Below are 9740 nucleotides of genomic sequence, written 5' to 3' on the forward strand. Positions count from 1 at the left end.
TATTGAGCATCCGCCGGTATACAACTACTGGAAACTCTCAACATCGTTGGGCTTATGCAATGACATAGCTCGTAGAGATGAAACACCAGTGAGCGGAGCTTATACGCACTCGCTGAGCCAGACAACAGTGTTGCCATGCAGGCGTCATAGGGCATTGTATCGAGAACGTGCTTTCGAACAAAATCACATTACATTACATAAAAGGGTATTATGACGTATTTTTAAAGTTCGTGGTGCTGTATTCTAAAGGTAGGCCAAAATTTCTCTATATATAATTTCATGGTAATTGTTACATTCAGATATAAGTAACAATTAGGGGCCGGAATGTTAGAGCCGAATTTTAGGCATTTGTTGTATATGCAAAATATTATATTTGTAACTTTGTTAGGGTTTGTGTGTGAGAGGCTGCATATGCTTAGTATATAGATATTAGTTGAGACATAAGAATCTGCCAGCCCCTGTTGCCAGCAGATGTCCGAGGCTACATTCACAGGACTGGTGGCAGCTGTGATTTACCACTGCAACTAAGACTTATAGACTACTTGTCTTTGTGGGGTCCTATGGGTTCTGACCTGATCAACCCCGATAAGTGGCCGACCAAGAATTTAAGCGACACATGTGGAACGAAAGAGTGTGAGACAGGGAGAGAGAGCTTTAAGATACTGAAGAAGTAAGACATGTTTTTAAGTTTCTAAGAGAGCGTTGTAAGATTGTGTGTTGTGGGCTTAGAGGACATACGGTTTTTCAACCTGTCCAGCCACTGTCCAGCCACTGTGCATTCATTGTCTAGACATTGTCTAGTCACTGTCAAATTAATGTTTAGGTACTGTTATTCTGTCATCGTGTGGATTGTATTTAGAAGAAGTGTAGTAAGAAAGCTTGGAACTTGAGATTAAAGGACATTTTGAAATCACTGGACCGAGTTGAAACTTTTACATCCTCTCCCCAACAGCGAGATAATTTAAGAACTCACAGTCGTTGATTGTATCCTTCTCTAAATCGCGTTTATTGTTAGTTGATGTCAATGATGATGATGTTGCAATAGCAAATGTGTTAAACAGATTTTGTCTGAAAATATGTTTTGGGTATGAGATTGTGAATTCAGTCCCGTGAACTTTGCTGTCATTTGATCGTTATCATTATTCATCCAACCTCATTAGAGCGGTGTATTGCTCGTGCAGATAACCCAGATTGTTTAGTGCACCTGTGCATGTAAAAGTAAAATGTAAAAGCTGTTTTACATGACATGACAACGGTTATCACGGATGCATCGTTCTACTGGCAACATTACAGTGTGGTTTAACGAAGATACAACGAAAAATATTTGTGAGAGCTGCGGGAAAGATCATCACTTTCATCAAATGGAGAATGCGTCCTCTGGTGGGGACGCAAAAAGAGATCAGGATCTACAGATTATGGAAGGATGTCAATACAATATCCACACAGTAGCACACTGTACTTGTACACAGACTAATCTGGAATATTCATTGGAATAAATGCTAGGGAACCTATGACCAATACTGCCTGTCATGAATATCGTCGTTCCGTGACATGCAATTATGAAGGAACGAACATTATTTAGATGTGGAACGTAGCAAAGTGTTTTTACAAAATCACACAGGGCATCATGTGTGCCAGAAGGTTCAGTATTAAAAACACCATGCTCATGCTGTCAATGTGTCATCGAACGATCAAGAATTAAACTATGAACTATGATTGATTTTGTTTTTTATTGATGGAAGAGGATGGTTCCCCGCGGTCAAACGCTACAATGTCTGTAATTTGGCATAAGAGTTAAACTTGACACTATCTTTTCTGTCATAATCGAGTGTGCTGTTCTTCACAACATTGCAGTTTTGAGGAATGACCCTTACTTTGACGGTGACGATGATGGACAAGACAATGACAATGAGCCTCCACTATGCGGAGAGAATGTGGATGTAGCTGTCTTGTGCCATCGTGGAATAAGACAGAGAGGCCGTTATTGCTCAGCATTTTGCTTAGGCTAAATGGTTTGACCTTCCGTGTGCATTTTCACCCAGTTTATATCAAAGGTATGAACCGAGTGCATCCATTACCAGTAAGACAAGACACAGACCAGGGACCAAGGGGTGTTGTTAACTTGCGTTGATTATTTCACTTGCTTCTGCACATCACACATTGCTTTAGTTTTCTTAATGTTAAATGAAGAACAGTTTGATGAAGTTCATCAATGATTAAGAATGTGATGATGAACATCTGATGTGTTCATATGATTTATTTGATGCAGGTACTGAATAATTTTTTTTAGTTATTGTGTTTACTTGGTATAATGGTTGCAGGTTATGACCCTTGTAAAATTTTGTATCTTTCAAAGCAAAACAATCTCTCCAAACTAATTTATCTAAACGTCATGTGAAGAATTGTAGGTAGGAATTCAATTCAATTTACTCCCTTCCATCGCACATGGTTCTGATTACAAATACATACTTTATATGTCATTGTTTTGGAAGTTTTGTCCCTTCCCGTGTCACTCATATATAAATAATGGGAGGCTCAAGTAAGCTACTTTGAAATGTTTCCTGGCAATAGATGAAAATAAAAATGTCTAGTTATCCTCATTTATTTAGAAAGTTTATTGACTAAAATGATGTAGGATAGATTTCTGCTCGTAGCCCCAGGTCCCTTTTTTGGTCATAATTCTATGCCTAAGAATAGATCGTTTTAATAAATAGGGGCTTATTTATATTTAGGGTGGTTTTAAACCCAAACGATAACCTAACCCTAACATTTGAAGCGGGGGATACATCAGTATCCACTTTGCAGATAGTCCCTACTGTAAGGCCTAAAAAAAAAAAGCTTGTGCTTCCGATTTCACGACCGACCCTAAATATTCCCGCCGAGCCTAACAATTTTACTCATCACATAATAAATTAAATTTATTTTCTGACACATGAGTATTAGAAACCTATTCCAACAGAGACCATTAAGCTTGTTATAGAATTATCTCTGCTGCTGTCGAGGTATTTTGTAATGCGAGACGCCATTTTGTTTATAACTTTAGATTACGTTATCCACGAGACCGCATGGCCCGAGGCATATGCCCCAGTGGGGTTTCGGCCTGTTCCTGCAAGTGTATTGGCCATAGACATATCAAAATGTCACCACATAAAACAAAGAAAACGTATCATGACATCTGTGCCTCATAAATTATTGCTAACAGACCTGTTTGAACAGTATCACGGTATCTCAGTGTCTGAGAAGGGTATTTCTGTAAAGTGTCAAGTGTGTACGGAAACACATTACGACCAGGAGAAAGCATTTGAAGTTGATGGTGCACTAACTGTTTCAGATGTAATAAATTCTTTTGGTGTGAAATCTGTACACTTTCAGTGTATTTATGACAATGATCATGCTCAAGCAGAAGAAATAATTTGTGAGACAACTAAGAAAGCCATCAACGCCTTTGAAATCTTAAAGTCAAAGGGAAGACCATTTCCAAAGAAAAAAACCAAATGGTAATATTCTTTTTATAAATGCAGTCATCATAATTTGTAGTCTGACAGAAATTATACAAACACAAAACTTAATAGAGGAAGTTTCAATTGTATTTGATGAAAATAATGACACTACCGGCCAGGTGCTCTGAAATAGTAATATTTTATTCTATTTCTAGTTGTGGATTGAAAGATGGTCTGAGCAGAAAAGATGAAATCTTTAACCTGTTGATTGACCACTTTGTTGAAATTGGAGCTGATTTTCCCAAGTCTACTGCAGACACAGATGGTGCTTACTTTGTGCAGGTTTGTATTTTGGATATGTGCTGAAATCGCCTCTGAAGCTGTGATACAGAAACTGAAACCACACTTTGCTCGTCATGCCCTTCTATCCACAGTCATAAGCGATGATGGACCCCAATATACCGGCAATAGGTTCCAGAACTTTAGCAAGAAGTACCTAGATCTTCTCAACATCTGAAACACCCCAACCGAAGGTCTTCAAAGGAGCCCAGCACAACGTTTGATGGGACGCAGCACTAGAACACAAGTACCCAGTACCCTCGAACCATTACGACCATCAAAGTTCAACCATGAAAAAGAAGATCTTGCAGACAGAAGAATGTGCATCCTTGATAGACACGATACGTCTAATCCAGGCAAACCCCTCAAACCACTGTCAACAGGTGATACAGTCCGCATGCAGCCCATACAAAGTGGGAAGACAGAATGGTCTGAAGCTACAGTCACCGGGAAGCTGAAAAGTAGAACTTACACGGTGCAGACAAATGATGGGTACAACTACCGACGCAACCGTCAACAGCTCCGTCTCATGACGAAGTCCCGACGTCCAGAACCTACCAACACCGAGATGCCAGTCTCTGACCCTCCACAGCCTGCAGTAACAACCCTGCAGAACAACGTTCCGAGAACTCCGTCGACAACGTCTACACCTGAAGATACACTCCCTAAGCAGCAACCTCCTGATGCTGACCACCCGCCAGCATACCACACCAGATCCGGGAGAGCTGTGAAGTCCACCCGCCAGCATACCACACCAGATCCGGGAGAGCTGTGAAATCCATCCGCAGACTTGACTTATAGACTCATAAATGATAATTAAGTTCAAGCAGTAAATTCCGTCCAAGACTTGACTTTTAAATCACTGAATAGTTTTTTTTTAAGTTTTCATCTTACATTTAATGATAAATCCCCTATGTGACACATATTGGTCTTCAGCCAAATGAACTCTAATTCTCATCCAGCCAAAGAAATGACACTTCTATTCTTTCCTTTAAAGAAAGGGGGATGTTACGTGATATACAACACCTCCCCTACTCTTAGAGTGTGACGTCACCGGTTGTTGTGTACTGTATGTCCGCCATTGTAAGTCAAGTAAACTATATCGTCAGTGATATTTTGACAACTAATACTACATGTATTGTAGTAGGTGTCTGTAAGACACGTAACATGTACTCCCCAATCTGGGGGGCGACCATATGTGACCTGTGCTCACTTACTCTTGTTTTTCATAAATGTTGAATTTAGAAAGTGTTGATGCTTCTTCAGTTATTAAAATTTTAAACTGGTTTCCCCTCTTTTCTTTAAAACCTGGTGCCTGATATTACATAAATATGTGGTTATATGAAAAATATGTGAGTACATTTTAAAAAGAAAAGTGTAAAAAAAAATTTAAACTCTACCTAACGACCCTGTTTTATAATTTCATGTTACCCTAAACACGCATAATTTTTTTTGGGGGGGGCCTAATTGAACTTACAATATTTTTTATGATTACAAACAATAGTGAATACTTAACTGATAAATATAAAGAACATCATTCTAGTGCATTTTGACCTTTGTTTTGAAAAAGAAGATGTCATGGAAGATTATGAAACGAGTTGGTTAAAACATTTTTTTCCTAATATCACAACCAAACATTTACAAATGTTTTGAGAGACCAAAGTTTGAACCGTGAAGCTGAATTTACATCATGTTCGTAAATTAACAGGACTGGATAATTTGGCAAGATATCTGGCCTCCTGCGTGGAAGAACAATCACCCGTGCCATCTCCAGTTCCTTCTCCATCTCTGTCTCCACATCATCTCCTGATACTTCAAACAGACATTCACACTGGCGGGAAGAAAGTGTAAGGAGCTCATGTGCCAGCCCTGAGTCAGCAGGAAAAGGTGCTGGCCCAAGCAGAAGCTTGTCAAGGAACATCATCACACCACCCCCTCTTGTAGTACAACCCATTGCCAGTTCATCAAAACAGAACGGTTTCGAGGCCATGTTTGAGGCTTGTATGTAATATATTAAATTCTTTTCTTAAAAGCTACAAGATCTCTATTTAACATTTACGTGGTAGTTCTTCAAAACTTTTTTGGAATCATTACATCACCATTATCTTCACCGTGATCAGTGATAAAAATCTACCATCATGTCCAGTTTGACTACGTAATGATGGGCAGGTACATGAGGAACTCAATGCATTTGGCTACCATGGGGCATTATTCATCACATAGTCAAATATGATCATCCAATTAATATATTAAGCATAATGAATTTATATTTCAGGTTTTCAGAGAAGAGTTTTGTTTCTACTTACTGATATCCAAAATTCACTGGAAAATATGAAGAAAAATGCAGGCAGTCAACAATCTGAAAACACTGTGGAAAGGATAAATATTTCACAAGCTGGCAACTTAGATGAGTTCCAAGCTTTCCAAACAAAGCTGGAACAAGAAAGTCATCAAACTTTTGTGGTGAGTAAAGTTATTATTTTGGGGGATATTAAGGTGAAGTATGTGCCCATTTACAGTTGAAAACAATGCATCTAAAGAGTCAGCAAGTGTCATCTGTAATAATTTCTTACTTATTTGTTCTGATGTTTAAACCTATGTGAACTGGACTGGGTATTGCAGATATCCAATCTATAGAAAATTGGTGGATTACACATTCAAGGACAACATGAAAAAGGAATCTCTAGGTAAGTAAATGTACCTTGCCATCCTTAAAGATCACATATACTCTTGGGGGGTACAAATACATAAATCATTGGCATCGATATATATGAAACCCCATCATTAAAACTACTCATTTCGACCTTTAATTAACTTAAATCGACTTTTTTGACAACAGTGCACAATTCTCTCCCGCGAACGCAATTTCAACCAATCAGAGGGGCGCGTCTCCGTGACGTAATGTGAGCTATACATAGGAGGGCACTTTAGAATTCATGTACATGTCCGGCGGTTGATTATCTTGTTTACGTGTTTGTCTAAATCTGAAATTGTGACAACTGTTGTGAAAAGTGAAAGCTTATGTTTTCACAATCTACTGACATTTAATCTTGTCACCTGCTTTGCATAGCTTCCGAGTTACAACTTGTTTTCATAGACAATACTGTCAAAATCGCTTGTTGTCGCAAGGCCTTATTTATTCGAACCAGATGCTAGTGATAGTGAAAACGATGATCAGCCTCGCTAATCATAGTTACAGGAAGAAGATCGACTAGTATCTACATACTGGTGAGTGGACGTTAACCACGTGAATGTACCAAAAACTTTATCCTGCAATATTGTCACTTCGACCCCCACCTCGCTTCCGTGGAAGAAATCGTTATGTTAAAAGTTGTGTCATGCAAAATCCTTTTGGTCATGATTCAAATACATATTTAACTACAAGTAGAAAGTAGTTTTGATGTTGTAACTTGATATAAACAAACCATAATCTCATTGATTCTTGAACAGACTTTAGCCCGTCACGTCACGATTTATAAAAATGGCGGTGCCCTGTCGCGAACATCTGGCAGTCTGAGAATAAATGCTATTTAGGTTTGTTTGCACCGAGCTACAAAATCAAAACTACTTTCTACTGGTAGTAAAATATGCATTTGATTGATGGTCAATAGGATTTTGCATGACATAGCTTATGTCAATATAATACTACTTACAATATTATTGTCACTTCGACCACAACCTCGCTTCCAAGGAAGAAATCGTTATGTTACAAGTTGTGTCATGCAAATTCCTTTTGAGTACAAAAAACAAAAGTTTATTCGTTCTTTAATGAATAAGATTGCATAAAAATATAGATTTATATATAAATATTTCTAAATTGTTCTCGGCTTCACAAATGTCAGTATTGTTAGTTTTATTACAATGAAAGAGTGCAAAATAAATATGCAAGTATAAATACATATTAAAGCATTTATTTTCTGAAGAGTTAATTTAGAATTTAAAATTTGAAGAGTTACCGTTAACATACTGAGGAATGTTTTTGCATTCTGTTAAAGGTACATGACAAATGGACTCATGGCTTAAATGAACATGGAAGGCTATGGGGACAAGTTTGGTTTCAAGAGCACAAAACTGTGCTCACTTATTGCAGGTAAGACACTTCTTCACATATCTTCTCAATGAATGAATGTATTAAATGGTGTTGTTTTTCAGATTTTTAGGTAGTCCACCAGCCCTACAGTGTACAGATATGTAGATGTGGTCAACACACAAGACTAATTCTCAATGTTCTCTATAATTATCTTAAAGCTCTTACAAAAGCATAACTGATAATGTCAAACTTGGTTTAATATCTCATATGAGATACTGACATAAATATTTAACAAGGGAATAATTTTTTTTCAGATACAATCACACAGTCCTATAAGGTGACCCTGGACATTGTATATAAGGAGATGGCCAAGTTTTTGAAAAATGCTCCTGGGAGGTGTGGTGGTGGCTGCAGAACGCAATCAGTACAACCAGATTGCCTCCACTAGCCAGGGTGGCTGATCAGCTGACTTTGTGTTGGCGATTAGATTCCTGGCTCTGAGGGTGTGGGTTCGAATCCCTCATGGGACTCAACAAAATAATAGAATCTGTTTTAACTGAGAAAGTGTACTCCCAAATACAGCATATATTACATTTGAATAATGTACATTGAAAATACATGTTGAAATGTATTTTGTCATTCAAAACATTTTTTTATTTAAGGTCTATCTTGTAGAACTTGTACAAATGAAGCAGAGTGAAGATGCCATCATTTTGTACACTGAATAAATTTCTTTTATATTCATTTACAAACAATCATTTTATTGTCAATAACCATTTACTTTTAAAGGCACAATTGCACACCTCCTCCCATAAAAATATAAAACTGCAATTCTGTCATACATGATAACCAACAATAAGTCTTTTATTGCATCAATGGGAATCTAAAGTAGGTATTTATGCACCAATATATCCAATTTTATTTCGAAAAGTGTGATTGTGCCTTTAATATACCACTGTATCTATGTTTGGAGTTTTAACCTTGAATCCAGATGGAGTGAAGATGAATCAAGATTGCAACACATTAATTATGCTAATAAGGGGCAGTCAACGTCATCATGCCCTCATACACATATGTGAAGCATCTGTTAAACAACGTCATCATGCCCTCATACACATATGTGAAGCATCTGTTAAACATCTGTTAAACTTTTAGATGAGGTCTACTGTAGCGTAGTGATATTATACATCATGTGATGTAATGCGCATGTGCGTGGCGTACCGGATGCTCTGGCACTCGGGAAGTAAAAGGCATATCGTCAACACTTAGTTGTGTCGTCTCCCCTCCTCTAAGGAACAGCAGGTCATGCAGTGAAGGACCCAGAACACTACATTGGCGACGAGGATGTTTGTTTCCTAGGATTTCAAGTGGTGAGACTAGGCATGTTAGTTATACGAACTCTAACTAACTGCTGAATCAACTCAGAACTTTTCGAGTCTCGATATAGCCGACCCGTAGTCAGAGATACATTCCGCCATGTTTTCCCGTGATTTTTCAGTCGACCCATGATATCATCTTTACTACTTGTGTTGAACACTTACAGAACTGTCTAGCATAATGAATTTACTTCTACTCATCATCTATATCACGTTCATAACTTCGTTTGACGTGTTGGAGAATTTCGTCATAATGGCAGAGTCAGGTCATAGACCGCTACCAACTTTGAACATGAACGCTAGTGACTTGAGTAATGAATTCAAGTTGTGGATGGAATCTTTCAAATTGTTTGAAATAGCCAGTGGAGTTGATGAAAAACAAGATAAAGTGAGAAGAGCAACGTTACTTCATTGTTTGGGACTTCCATGTCAACGTATATTTCACACGTTACCTGGTGAAAAAGACTCTTATGCTTCAGCTGTAACTACATTGGAGGGTTATTTCATTCCAAAGAGGAACATTGTTGCTGAACGTTACAGATTTAGGTCATGAGC

General features: G+C 38.0%; 1 long non-coding RNA gene across 1 annotated transcript; it reads left to right on the top strand.

Moving 5' to 3' along the window:
* Positions 1 to 7824: 7824 nt before the first annotated feature.
* On the top strand, positions 7825 to 8187 carry LOC124279857. Its single transcript, XR_006899501.1, has 2 exons — positions 7825 to 7869; positions 8124 to 8187. It is a non-coding gene; the product is annotated as an uncharacterized LOC124279857 (long non-coding RNA).
* Positions 8188 to 9740: the final 1553 nt, after the last annotated feature.

Source organism: Haliotis rubra, unplaced genomic scaffold (genome assembly GCF_003918875.1).
Source record: "Haliotis rubra isolate DU_JTF1 unplaced genomic scaffold, ASM391887v1 Scf258, whole genome shotgun sequence".
Classification (NCBI taxonomy): domain Eukaryota; kingdom Metazoa; phylum Mollusca; class Gastropoda; order Lepetellida; family Haliotidae; genus Haliotis; species Haliotis rubra.